The sequence below is a fragment of the Rousettus aegyptiacus genome, unplaced genomic scaffold, assembly GCF_014176215.1.
Source record: "Rousettus aegyptiacus isolate mRouAeg1 unplaced genomic scaffold, mRouAeg1.p scaffold_m13_p_11, whole genome shotgun sequence".
In the NCBI taxonomy this organism is placed as follows: domain Eukaryota; kingdom Metazoa; phylum Chordata; class Mammalia; order Chiroptera; family Pteropodidae; genus Rousettus; species Rousettus aegyptiacus.
In genome coordinates this window covers 1,316,749-1,331,259 of record NW_023416286.1, presented here as the reverse complement: position 1 = coordinate 1,331,259, position 14,511 = coordinate 1,316,749, and the positions used below count along the sequence as shown (strand labels likewise).

Here is a 14,511-nt window from a genome sequence, read left to right as displayed (position 1 = left end):
GGGGGCGAGGTGACGTCTCCTTAGGGATCTGGTTTGCATCTCCCTGCTGATGACTGATGGTGAGCACCTTCTGCACCTGCTGGCCAGCTGTCTGTCTTCTTTGGGGAAAATGTCTGTTCGCGTCTTCTGCCCTTTTTCAGGCACATTGTTTTGGGTTGCTTTGTTGTGTTTTGATTTTGGTATTGAGCTGGGTGAGTTCCTCACGTACTTGTGGATCTTAGCTCACCAGATCCCTGATTCCCAGGCGTTTTCTCCCTCTTGGTAGGCAGTCTTTTGTCTCGCTGATGGTTTTCTTTGCCGTGCGGCGCCTCGCAATTTGACGTCCTCCAAAACCTTGGCTTTGGAGTCAGGTTCAAAAACTCTTAGACGAGACTGGTGTCAAGCAGCTTCCTGCCTGTTTTCTTCCAGGAGTTTCATGGTTTCGGGTCTTACGCTCAAGCCTCCCTCTGGTCCATCTCGAGTGAACTCGTGCGTGTGCTGTATGAGAGCGGCCCAGCTTCCTTCATTTGCCTGTGGCTGTCCAGTGTTCCCAGCACCATTTGCTAAAGAGACTGTCCTTCCCCGTTGTGTGATCGCGACTCCTTTGCCGTAGATTCACTGACCGCATCTGCACGCGTTTATTTCTGGGCTGTCTAGCCTATTCCACCGATCTGTGTGTGTATTTTTATGCCAATGTCCTACTGTTTGGACTGCTCAGGTCTGTAATATAGTTTTGCTTTTTCTCAGGATTGCTTTGTTTATTCCGGGTCTTTTGTAGTCACATACAAATTTCAGAATTTTTTATTCTGTAGCGGTGAAAAGTGCCACTGAAATTTTTAATAAGGACTGCACTGAATCTGTAAGGACATTTAAACAACATTAACTCTTTCGAGTCGACTCAAAATCAGTTTTCTCAGGTGCCAAAGTCTTACGTTTCTCCAATAAAGGTCCCCCACTGGTGTCACCATCGGAGTCCTCTCTGTCTGCTAGATGCTCTGGGGACTATTTTTAACGTTTTCAGCAGCTCATCAAGAGTATCATCCTCCAAAGGTACAAACCTCCGGTTGTGAGACAAGTAAGCACTAGAGACGTAATGTCCAACACGGTAACCATGGCCAACGCTGCGGCAGGTACATGTAGAGAGCTGCTGAGAGAGTAAATCCTAACACTTCTCATCACAAGGAGGAAAACTGTTTTCCTTTTCTTTCTTCTTTTATTTGTGTTATATCTATATGAGGTGGATGCTAGCTGAACCTAGTATGGTAATCGTTTCACAACACATGTAAATCAAACCATCATGCTGTACGCCTGAAACTTATGCAGGGATGGACGTCAATGATTTCTCAATAAATCTGGAAATATAAAGATTATCCTCCAAGGATTTATAAGTGGATTTTGCTCAAAAGCTCAAATCTGTACGTTTTCAACATTTGGACCCAAGATTTTCTATTAAGTCCTAAACTTACGTTCCCTCTACCCCATCACTCCGCCCCATACTAAGTACTCAGTATCAGCTGATATGTAGTTAAAGGAGTAATGCGTATGATTCTTAAATCATACATTTGTGTAAATTTACAAGCATTCTCCTTTAGCCAAAACACTATTTTATGGCAAGAGACTTAGAAACGATTCCAGCAAAACCATCCCGAGACATGGTCATGTCGGAGAACGACCCCAGGCAGTGGAGACCTGGACCCGAGACGTCCTCAGTTCTACAGCGCCAATCATCGTAAAAACAAGCCGGTCTTTGGAAATGATTTAGCAGAAACCAGTAAGCCGGCTCTCCGTCACGTTACTGCAGGGAACATGTCAGTGCGTTCCAGGATACAGACAGCAAGACTACGGAGCAATGCGAACTCATCCGAAGCTACAGGAGAGTTGGTAACAGATTTAACAAATAACTCCGTTTGCCCTCTCGGGATCGTGGGAGGACATCTGGACGTGGCTTCAGAGAGCCTTCTTCTTTAAATTGAAAAAACAAGAGCCACGTAATGAAGTCTAAATCAATGCGTAACTTTTAAGCACTACACGCAGCTTTTTGGATACATTAGTAGGAAGAAGAAAATGCTGAAATAAAACTATCCCAACAGATCAGGCTGACTTTTAACTTTAAAAAAAAAAAAAAAAAAAAAAAAAGCCACTTAAAACCACAAGCGATATGTCGCCTTGCTGCTTCTGATTTTTGGATCATAACCACAGAAACCAAAACACGGCAGAGAAAGTCTCCGGGCCTTCGACAGCTACTCACGGTCCCTCTGGCCCTGGCTTCTACATCGCGGAGGCCGGAAGGCATAGGCCCCCTGCGATGGGGATTCCGAATCCGATTTTTCTTCTTTCCTTATCTACAGGCCTCTCTCTCATTTGTTTCTCTTGCCTTACTGCGCTGACAATTTTAAATAGGAATGGTGACTGACCATCCTTGCCTCGTTCCTGATGTCAGGTAAACGCATTTAGTCTTCCACCAATAATTATAACATTAGCTATCATATGTCCACCAACATTTCATAAATGTCAGAGAATATTTTCATAAAATATTTCTATCAAGTTGAGGAAGCTCCCTTGAGTGCCTATTTTCCTGAGTTTTTATCATGAAGAGATAATGAATATTGTTAAATTTTTTTCTACATCTTATGGGTTTTAGAAATCCTGTTGTTGAGTTTGCTGACACTATAAACTATCATCATTGATTTTTGAAATCATGAGCCAATCCTGCATTTCTGGAATAAATAGCACTTTGGCATGATGTGTTATCCTTTTAATAAAAACTCCATCCAAGCTTGCTAATATTTTGTTGAGAAATACTTTTCTTTTTTCTTTTTTTTTTTTTTGTATCAGAGTAATAGTTGCTTCATAAAATAAATCAGTGTTCCCTTCCTCCTATTTCTGAAGAGTTTGTATATAATTGGTATTATTTCTGTCTTAATAGGTTGGTAGCATTCACCAGTGAGTCCATCTGGGCTCAGAACTTCCTTCTGGGGAGGGTTCTTAACTACAAATTCAATTTCTTTAATAAAGAGCTTTACAGGTTATCCTTTAATTCTTGAGCGAGGTCCAATAGCTGTGTCTTTGGAGGAATTTGTCCATTTATTTAAGTTATCAGATGTATTAAGTGGTTCATGATATCATCTTACCTTTCTAATAATATCTGTGGGATCTGTGCTGATAGTCTCTCTTTTCTGAGGTTATAAATCTCTGCCCTCTTTTCCTGACTGATGTGACTACTAGTTTATTAATTTTACGGCTCTCATCAAAGAACCAGCTTTTCATTTCACCATTTTTTTCCCTACTGTTTTTCTGTTTTCTATTTCATTGATTCCTGCTCGTTTTATTATTTTCTTCTGCTTTTTCTGAGTTTAATTTGCTCTTTGTCTTCTAATTTCTTACGGTGAAAGTTTAAATTAGTTTTTCCAAAGTTCTTTTTTGTAATGTAAGCCTTTAACAATGTAAACTTCCCCACGAAGTACCGATTTAGGTGCCTTCCATAAATTGTTATGTTGTATGTTCATTTTCGTTCAATTCAAAATATTTTCTAATTTCCCTTGTGACTTCCTCTTTGAACCATGGGATTTTCAGAATACGATATTTAATTTCAAAACATCTGAAGACTTCCCAGATATCTAACATTGATTTCTAGCTTAATTCCACTGGTCAAAGAATAGAGACACACATATTCCCGAAAAAGTACTTGCAAAATGGAAGTATGAGAATCAAATTCGACGTTCCAATAGTACATTAACGTAACGGCATGCCCAAGGTCAAGGTGAGACGGGCTCAGAGAGCGAGTCCTCCAGCACATGCTCTCTCAGTATCCCTCTCACGACCGAGACGCGTGTTATTCACCCTCTACCCTTCTCCCCAAAAAAAGGAAAAAAAAGGACAGTTCCACATGCATCATCTCATTTGATGTTTGCAACCCTATAAAACATGCAAGACAAAGGACGGCATTTCGTACACGAGGAGAGTAAAGCTCAAAGGAATAACTTCCCTTACTCGTCTGCCATGCCCCATTACCCCCGAATTACCCCTCAAAGACAGAGCGATGTAGATCACTTAAATCCTTGGATAACTAAAAACCTCATATTAGCCGCTGTTGGAACCACCACCCCTTCGGTTCAGGGTGAATTACAGTAAAAACAGACCAGGCTAAGTTTTCTCATCTTGACTGCTCATTCCCATTCACCATTAACGAGGTTCAGATAATAAAGAACCGGTTAAACCCCAGGAAATAAAAAGAAAATGGGCAAAATGAGATCCTGATTTCATAAGAAATAAACTATAAAGGCACACTTGTTGTTCATACAAAAATTAATACGAAATGAATATATCAAAGTATACTTTGTCTTTCAAATTCTTGCTGTTGCTTAGAATCAAAAGCTCTCAAATGTCTCTTAGTGTTTATGTTAAAACATATTCACGTTTAATATTTTAAAATATTCAGATATTTTGTCCTGTTCTATTTCAAGTCAGAATTTAAAACCGTAACGTTAGGGAAATCCGATGGCTTTAAGGGCAGGGGGCGCGCACGTCCTTACCGTGGGAGCGCTGACTTAGGGGCTGTCGAAATGTCCCACCGGTGGCATCGCCACTGCGGCTCACAGATCAGTTGTCACGGCAAATCAGAACTAAAACTAAAAAGAAAGGAAAGAAAAAAAAAAAAGAATTAAACGCTGGCAAGCAAAGTACATTCAGGTCTTCGGGAAAGTCTTAAATTCACATTTCACATTTCGACAATTTCATCAAGGGAGAGCCAATCCCAGCAGTAGCTCCTTCCAAATGGGTTTAGACAGAGAGCTAACGCGACATGCGACTTCCCGTGTGATTCCAGCTCCCCGTCCTGGGGTAAGCTCCGAAAGGCTCCTCGAGGAACCACAGTAAATAACAGCCGAAGGGAAGGCACACGAAAAGCCAGGCGCGACGGGTTTAGCCCACGGAACTGCTCTACTCACCTGAGGACGCCGCGCACACCTGAGGGCACCGCACACACCCGAGGGCACCGCACACACCCGAGGACACCGCGCACACCCGAGGACACCGCGCACACCCGAGGGCACCGCGCACACCTGAGGGCACTGCGCACACCCGAGGGCACCGCGCACACCTGAGGGCCCGCTACTGCCCGCGGTGAACTAACTGAACACCGATCACTCACGTAAGAACGCCGTCGTGTGCGCATCCGTGTTAGCGTTTCACACAAAAACACTTAAATTCGGTAAAAATCTTGGTGATCGCTTTACACACATGTTAATAGCACATAGGGGGATAAATTCGTGACAAAGATTTAATACCTGCTGAACTGACCCTGTAACGTGTCCCCGGGGTAACTATTATTTACACCAAGCCTACAGCGCAATCTGACCCTGTTTACCGAGGAGGGGGACCTACCGGGTCCAGAAGTGCGACTCCATGTCCTGCTCAAACAGGGCCGCGGTGTACTTAGGAAGCACACGCACGAGAAGACGGCCGTGCATAAGCGTGCATTCATTCATTCATTCACTCATTCAGCAGAACGTCACCAAGCGCCTCATACGAGTCACCCCCCCTTAAACACTGCAGATGCAAACCGACTCACAGAACTTGAAGTTCTTTAACCCCTCTGAAGTCACCGGATAAGGTTACGGAGCCGAAACCCAGCACCCCTGCCCGGAGGTGGAATGGTGCTGAGCCCCAGGGGGTGCCGACAACGGCCGCCAGGGGCGACCGTCCGGGAGCAGAGCGGCCCAGGCACGTCCCGCCCTCGGGCTTCCAGCCGCGATGCCCCACCCCCCCATGGATGTCCAAGAGGACATTCTAGTTTCCACCTGTCCCGACTGTCCCCCCCCCTCAGAATGCAGCCTGGTTCGGCATCCTCGCCCGCCCGCCTGCCGCGGTTCCGGGCCAGGCATGGCGCGGGGCCCGACCCTGGAAAATCGAGCCCGATCCCGCACCCCCGAGAACGTCCCGTTCCAGCAGAAGTGGACCAGGGGTTGGCATTCCACGCGGTGCAGACACGTAACGCGGTCTCAGGAGAGCACGGGGGAGGGGACAGCTGCCCCCAGAGATTGGGGGGGCAGAGAAGGCTTCGCAGCCCTGGGGCCTGCACTTTACTTCAGACCTAAGGTGAACGCCCACAACTAAGACGGGGAGAGCAAAGCCGAGGGGTCGGCGCCGGGTGACGGGGCGGACGGGACGCGGAGACGGGCCGGAGGGCAGTCGCGGCACGCCGCGGCCACGGGTCTGGCCGAAGTCCCCACAACGAGGGGCCCGCCCCGGGGGTGGGCGCGGCCCGGCATGGCCACCTGCAGCCAGGCAGGGCTGAGCGCCCCAAGTGTGGCCGTGCTGACCGTGCTGACGAGGGAGCACAAGGCTCTGTCTCATTTCACTTAATGCTCAGCCAAATCGCGGCCCGGGGCCAGAAGCCAGCGTCGCCGCGGACGGTGCTCAGGTCTCGGGCTCGAAGCGATGGGCTGAGGGGGTGACTACCAGAATCTGAGAAAGGAACATCGAGGCGAAGAGACCGCGGACACTCGAATGTTTATTGAAAGAAACGAACGGACAAGTCGGCGAAGGAGAGAGCCGACCGGGTGGTCTTCAGGGGCTCTGGCCTTCAAGATCCCGGCTAAGAGACGCCCTTCCTCGCTGCTCGGGTTTCGGGTACGGCCCCCAACGCGGTGGCACCGATGAGTCCTCAGGCCGTCCCCCGATCGCAGGCCGAGTCTTACGATACTCCCACTACAGGCGACCTCCTTACGGCGGTGTAGAAAAAGAAAAGAAAACCGTTATCATGAAAGCACAGGAAACCATGACTCAGGGAGTCATCACAGAGCGGCAACGGCCAAGCCAGGATCAGTAACTGTCCAGGAACCTACGTCCTTTTGGGGGAGGGGGAGAGGGAGGGGGAGAGGGAGGGGGAGGGAGGGAGGAGGGGAAAGGCCCGGACAGCTCTGTGATGGGTTCAGATAATTCTAAATACACCATACGCAGTTCGGCTTACATTCCTGTGCGCTCTGGTGAGAAAAACGGCTGACTCTATGTCGTGAAACACCTTCACTTGTTCTATAGAGCATTTCCAAGGCCAACGACAATGATGTTTCCCTTTAGTAACATGCCCTGTCACCTAAGTTATCCACACATCCAAAGTCAGCAGGAAACAAAATTCCCGGTGGCATGAAATCGCCTAACCCGAGAACACACTGTGTCTAACGGACTCGTTGTTAATCCGCCAGTATCACCCTAATCTGATTGTATCAGGATTTGTTTACTATTTTGGTCCTTGCCATCCTTTAAGCTTCCGAATTCCAGGTCTCCAGAAACGGGGCGCGAGGCCTCGCACGCCCCCGAGGTCGGCTCGCTGTGCTGCCCGGGGCTCCCTTCCCGGCCAGACTCACACCCTCAGGTCCTCTCTGCCCGCGAGAGCATGTCGCCGTGGTCCGGGCCTGGCCACACACAGAGCTCCCTGCCACGACTGTCTGACGCTCTGGGACAGGCCGCGGCTACGGGCCTCGGAGAGACGTGCTCATCGGGACATCTCATGCAAGCTGCCTAAAGATCGAGGGCTTCAGAGGCTGAGAGTGCTCAGCAATTCGTAGTGAAGAGAATCGATTCTCAAAGGAGACGTAGATCTTCTAGTTGTACGATTTCCTGCTACATGACTGTTAGCTTTTTTTTGGGGGGGGGGAAGCATTTTTAATGTCTGTGGTAGAGAGGCCTGGCCCTGGGCAGCCACCTCTGGACCCTAATGCTTTCGACCCCTAACTCCACTCTTCACTAAATCTTTTTCATTTTTTTATTTAAATCCCTGGCACCCTGGCAACACTCAAAAAACATTTGTCAAATAAGTGAATTTTCTCGAATGGCTAGATTTAAAAAAAAAAAATCACAATGCCTCTCTCTGGCCTATTTCGGCCGTGGAAGTTGCACCTGCCTGTGTCCGGGACCCCGTGCTGGCCCCGTGGCCACTCTAGGTGCCGGGCTCCACCCGGGCGCAGAGCGGGAGAATCTGGGTCAGCAGGCTGCTCAGTTTGACTCAGCCTGACAGTTCACGAGCTTTCGCACAATGGGCATAAAAAGATGAAATAATCACACCTTGCTCGAGATGAGACGAGGCTTCCAGCTTGAGGAAAGATTGATGACTAGGGGCAAGTTTCCGAAAAGCAATTTCACGACATTCTGGAACCATCTACAATGTTAAACACCGAGGTGGTGGCGATTTGGCCCCGTCGGGCAGTCTCCTGTGCAATACTCAGGGCCTGTCTGGCAACAAAGAGAAGTGCAGGACAGGGGCAGAGGGACCGAGCTCTTGGGGGGAAGGGGGGGGCGAGGTAAACTGACCCACTGGAAGGGCCCACTCATAGGAAAAGAAGGTGAGGCCCAGGGCTTCCTGAAAGAATGTTCCAGATTCTACAGAGACTACAGATGCAACGAGCCTACCTGGTAAGAGATCCCAGAATCCCAGAATTTTCTAAACTTCCCTTCTCAAAAAGTGGGACACTGTGTCCTTGGCCACCGTCCTGGTACTTTTCCTGTTTTGTGACCCCAAACAGATGACAAGCCGCCGACTCCAGCCAGGTCCCCGAGGATGACAGTGTAAGCCCTGAAACAGATCCAACTCAACCAGAACGATTTTTCCCTGCCTGAACGATGTTGTATTTTTCTCTGCTTTAATTACTGAGTCCCGTAACTAGAACTCATTACTGATTCAGAGAGACACTAAAAATAGTCTGTTTCAGAATAGAGAATGAGAAGCATCATGGAATTTTGCTCCTAAACGGACTCGTCTTTTTCACAGCTCTGCAGCTTACTCTCCAAATTTACTTCCTCTTTTTATTAACCAAAAAGGTAAAACTTAAGACACATTAAACATTAATTTCCAATACTAATTATGTGTTCATAAGTGAAATCTCAGACACACACTAACCTCACTTAAAAAGTCTCTTGATTCTTTTCCTCTACATCTAATCATGACCTTCACTGAAACACCTCTGATTGCAAGAGTAGGGTCTCATTTACATATGATGAGTTAATTAAAACAAAGCTGTCATCCGACGGGCTCTCTACCGCAAATGGCAAATCATTAATAATAACGTTACATCTGACTCCACGATGCCATTTCCAAAGGGCGTTCACGAAAGGCGTCTCTAATCTTCACAACAACCCTGCCGCAAACGAGGGAGGCAGGAGCTGAACTCCCTTACAGATCAGGAAAACAGGCTCAAAGGAAGAAACGGCAAGTTAGGTGGAGAGGCGCTGGCCCGCCTCGTCCTCAGCTCAGGCCCCGCTCTCCCCAACCTCTCAGCACAGAGGTCAGTGCAAGGGACCGAGTGCCTCCGCGTGTGAAGGAAACTGAGGAAATTAAAGGCGCGGCGAATGTGCACGCAGGGAAAGTCGACAGACTCGCAATCAAAACACACTCGAGGTTTACGCCCGATTTCACCTTCTCCCCTCACGGCTGCTGCTTAATCTAATAAAAGAAATGCCACATAATCCAGATGCCAAAGAGGTGTAATCGTATCGATTTCGACGTGTGGCAAATACATAGAGATTAAATACCATTTTCATCAATCTCAATGCTTGAATTAATGACCCCCGAAATGTTAACACAAAGAGTGGTCAGCGATCTTTAAAATCCGTTTCAAGGCAAGTGAATGACGTATTGCACCTAAAAATACAGAAAAAGCATTATGATTAAACTGCCAGAATCATGTGACGTCAACACGTTACGGTCCTCTGCACCTCGTAACATACAAACTCAAGCGCTGTCTGCCCAGAGGGACCGTAAGCTGACGGTGTCTGCCCTCCCTCAAAGGCGGTCCCCACCACCACCGCAGGCCACATTCCTGCAGCAGTTCAAGGAGGGAAGGGAGACGGCTGGGGAGAGGGTCCGGCGCGGAGAAACGACCTCGGGGTGCACCCGAACGGAGGCCGTGTCTTCTGGACGGCAGCAAGTGAGGCGGAGCGGGTGGCCCCGTCTCCTCGCTGGCGACTGGAGCACAAGGGGGTCTGAGTCATGAGGAGCAGAGCCAAAACCACCTGGCCCTCCAAACTGACGACCCGCCCAAAGAGAGAGCATCCCGGCCCCGGGGAGCACTGTGCGATCTCGTTTGGAGCGCCGTTTCGTGGGGGTTTGCGGCGCGAAGAGCCGGGGTCGCACCAGGTCCCACAGACGGCGACTCACAAGGACGGTGCCAGAGGCGCAGCGGCTGACGCTCCCTGAGCCCGCGACGCCGCGCAGGGCGCTCCGCGGACGCGCCCCGTGGGCTCCCCGGTCTCCGGCTTCCCCGCCTCAGCCCTGCGAGCCAGGTGCTGGTATCATCTCCCTTTTATCTCCGTGGAAACGAGGGCGACAGAAAACTTAGGCGATTTGCCCAGGGTCCCACGGTGCACAGCAGCACTAAGATTCGAAGCCCAGAAAGTCTGCTTCCAGGACGAGATTTTAACCACTGTCCCACCTCCCTTCACTTGACATTGAATGACAAGTAAAGACGAATGGCAAGCTCTCGGGGGTCCCTGCACTCACCCGCCTGCGCGCCCCACCCCGCCCCCAAGGTAATTGCAGAGTCTCCCCCCCCCCCCACCCCTCGCAGCCCCAGAGAAGCCATTCACTGCCTGGGGAGGCTGCCGGGTCCTTCCGCACACAGTGCATCCCTTAGTCCTCAGCGGGGGTGGGGAGGGGACGATGAGCCCTGACTAACAAAGAGAATTTTCCGAAGATCGAGATGGGGTAACGGACTGTCACGAGAGCTCGCGAGTGGCAGAGGCAAGCTCTGAGGGCCTCGGTCCATCCGGAGTGGGTGATGCCTTTGGCGCCACTGTTTGCTTTGTCCACGTGAGTCCAACCCTGTGAGATGAATCAGCTTCCACCCTGTCACGCCGCACAGGGGCTTGGCCCCGGGACTCACGGAGGCAGCGTCCTGCCCGGAGGGCCCCGGCCAGCGCCGGCAAGAGAGCTGCCTGAACACAGGCGACGTCAGCTCTGAGGACGCGGAAGGCGCCGACTCCCGACCGGCTCTAGCCCTCCAGGGCAAAGAGCGACGTGCGGGGTGCCCATGGGGGAGGGGAGGGTGGGGACAGGATGGGGACACTCTGTGCCTGAGAGAGGGGAGAGAAATCAAGGTTCCTCGTATGTGACGTGCGTGGGACATCACGTCCCCGCGTGGACCACAGGTGCGCAGTCACATGTCACACAAGGTATAAAGCCACAGGTGAGGAAGCTCCGGTTCCACGGGCCGTCAGGAGGTCACGGGCTGTCAAGAGGTCACGGGCTGTCAGCGAGCGGGTCACGGGCCATCAGGGGGTCACGGGCCGGCAGGGGGTCACGGGCCGTCAGGGGGCCCCGGCCTTCTGCGGGGCTGCAGTCCATGGGGCGGGCAAAGGCATTTACACGGTTAACCAGTTTCAATGAAACTGATCCTAACAAAGTGAAGGAGGAGTTAAAAAAAAACAAAAAAGATTTCTGAACAACCACGAAAGGACTAAGGGTAACGCAAGCAGCAGCTCACGAGGAAAGGCAAGGTCGGCGCTTGTCCACCTGTGACCTCTTCCGGTCAGCGAGATGATCGGAAGCCATCGCGGTCCAAACAGATTGACAAGAAATCGGCTGAACATTTTTTTCAAAATCATCAAAACAATGATTTGAAATATAGTTTTTATATCCACTACCATCGACGATATCAGATGAAAATAAATTTGAAAAACTTTTGTCAACATTATGATGTAAGTCTTAAATTTTAAAATACAGTTCGATGAACTAGCACACCTCTTTACTTTGTAAGATACATGTACATCGGGGATTTGTGCTCATCTTTTTAGCATAAGCTACAGAGTCAAAAGGTTTGAAAGACCCCCATTCCAGAGAATGGGTTACCTAAGGATGAGACCTGTTCGTACAGATACCATCGATGCGTCCACAAGATTTTAAACATATTTACAGCTAAGAAAAAGTGAGTAAAGAAAACTTCCCTAACAATGAGCATAAGCTAAAGCGATAAAACCATAAGCTTAAAAAAAAAAAAAAACAAACAAACGAGAAAACTCAGAACACAAAGAAACGCTGGTGAAGTAGTAAACACCAGAGAGTGCCAAGGCCTTCCGGGGAGAGACTGGTCCACAGTTGTTCCCATGCCCGGCAGGGTGGGGGGAGGCAGCACCTGCCACAGATGTCGGTAAGAAAACACCAGGTGAACTGTTAAACTTGTAATGTCAGCACGTGAGCCAACACGACGGATCAGAACCCAAGGAGCCGCGACCCGCCAGCGAGTCCGCGCCGACCTGCCAACGCTTTCTCTTGGGTCTCTGCCAAGCGCACGCGGCTGGTGCACGAGGAGATGCCGCAGAGGAGCGGGGAGACCGCCTGCCTCGGGCACCCGCGGAGCCCCCTGGATGCAGAGCGGCAGAATGTCGAACACCAAGGGAAGGCGAGGGTGCCGAGGGCTGGAGGGCGGCAGGGCACGGACAGACCCCCAAGGGACAGAAAGCCGCCGCCGGGAGGCGGCAAGGAGACCTCGGCAGCGTCCAAAAGCCCCTGCAGCCGGGCCGTCAAACGGAGGGCGCCCGCCCCTCGTTCAGAACGTTGGCCGCCGGGCTCCGAAGCGTGAAAAGATCTCCGAGGTCGGGCTGGGGTTCATTCTGAGGCTCCCCCGAAAATGAAGTCCTGATCCCACTCTCCACATGCTTGACGCTAACGATGATCTCGAACTACCACTGCGAGCAAGCCCGGGCCCAGCTCGGTTCCCGCACGAGCGGAGTAGCAGAAGCAAGGACGGACACTTTTCCAGGGGTGGACAGGCCCGGTGCTTCCTGTTTTGTACACACGATGTTCAACACGCAGTAAAAAAATTGGGGGACATGAAAATAAGAACGCGATTCATAAAAAAGAAAAAAAAAACACACCGACGGAAATCGACCCCTCTACGTCCCCGACACTGCGATCGGCTGTGTGGGAAAGTGGGCGAATAAACGGCCAGAACAGTGAGGGACTTCAGCAGAATGAAACTGGAGCGAAATCGTTAAACGTATTTGCTGGAAGGCAGATAAAGGGACGACGCTATATTCGTTTCGCAGCCATCAGATTGGCAAGAACTAGAAGTGAAAATGCCTCTTGCTGAAGAGCTTTGCGAGTGAAGGTATTCCCGCTCATCTGTGTGGGGATTTTTTGAATAAAGGAAATAGAAAGGCTAGAAATAGAAAATACATTTTCAGAAATAAAAAACTCCTTCGATGCGCTTAACTGCAACCTGCACACGGCGGCAGGAGGTTCTGTGGCTTTTAAGAGGAAAAAGCAATTAAAAAATAAAGAAACTTCCCAAGATCTGTGTGGGGAAAATGGCAAACGGCTTGACTACGTGTGTACCTGGCAGGTAGAGAGAATGGGCGGGAAGAAATATCCGAAGAAATAATGTCTGACCCAAATGTGATGAAACACGTCAATCCACAGATCCAAGAAGCTCGCGCGACACCCGGAACGGCACGCCGAGGCACGGCACAACCGAACTGCCGAAAACCAAAGCAAAGAGCAGGGAAAACCTGTCGAACGCAGGGAACGGCAAGAATAACATGTAAAGAGGCTACGTTTTATCAAAAGTCATGAAAATCAGCATGCGATGGACTGACATGTTTACAATGGTAAAGAGAAAAAAAAAACTGTCACACTATTTTTTCTCCGGCAAAAATACTTCCCAAAACAAAAGCCTCAAAATGTCCAGCTCTTGAGCTGGGAAAGACTCTGTTAAGAGGATGAAAAGCGAGCTATAGACTGGGAGAAAATATCCGGAAACCAAGCAGGCAGCCAAGGTTTCGTATCTAGAACGTACGGACGGCAACCATTAACATCCGCAGACACCGTTAGTCGGCATCCTCAGCCACGGGGAAAAGCAAGTTAAAACCCCAACGAGATACCACTATGCACCTCTTAGAACAGTCAAAATAAATAAATAAAAAAGAGTGATAATACCAAATTCTGAGGAGGATACAGAGAAACTAGATCACACAGACATTGCTGGTGGGGATGTAAAAAATGGCCCAGCTACTCTGGAAAATAGTTTGGCGAGTTCTCAGAAAACTAAATATGCACGTGCCATTCGACCCTGCCATCCTACGCACGGATGTGTATCCCATGGAAATGAAAACTCACATTCATACAAAAATATGTACGCAAACGTTCACGGTCGTTTTCTCCATAATACGAAAATACTGGAAACAGCTCGCTGTTTGGGTGGATGGCCGAACGCACCTGCTGCCTCCGTTCAGCGGGACCCCGCCACCCGGCAGTAAAGGAGGGTGATCTACTGACATAGAACCGCCCCGAACGGACCTTACGGACGTGTAAGGAAACAGGTGGGTCGCAAAAGGTGGCGCGCAGTCAGATCCCACGCGCGCAACGTCCTCGAAATGACTCTACTGTGGTGACGGAGGACAGGGTACGGGGGCCGGCGGGAAGGGTGGCAAACCGGCAAACGGCACCGGGGAGGTCTCGCACAATGGCGCGGCGGTCACGCCGATCTACACGTGCGACGAAACGGCACAGAGCTACACACGCGCGCAGGTTAAAGCAGGGAGAGG

General features: G+C 49.9%; 1 protein-coding gene across 2 annotated transcripts in view; it reads right to left on the bottom strand.

The window, feature by feature from the left end:
• WASF3 (WASP family member 3) overlaps positions 1-14,511 on the bottom strand; it is a 68,853-nt gene that overhangs the window by 41,925 nt on the left and 12,417 nt on the right. For both annotated transcript variants that reach the window (XM_036228373.1, XM_036228372.1), the window contains exon 2: positions 4,512-4,607. The gene's annotated coding sequence lies outside the window, so the exon portion shown is untranslated. The remainder of the gene's footprint in view (positions 1-4,511; positions 4,608-14,511) is intronic.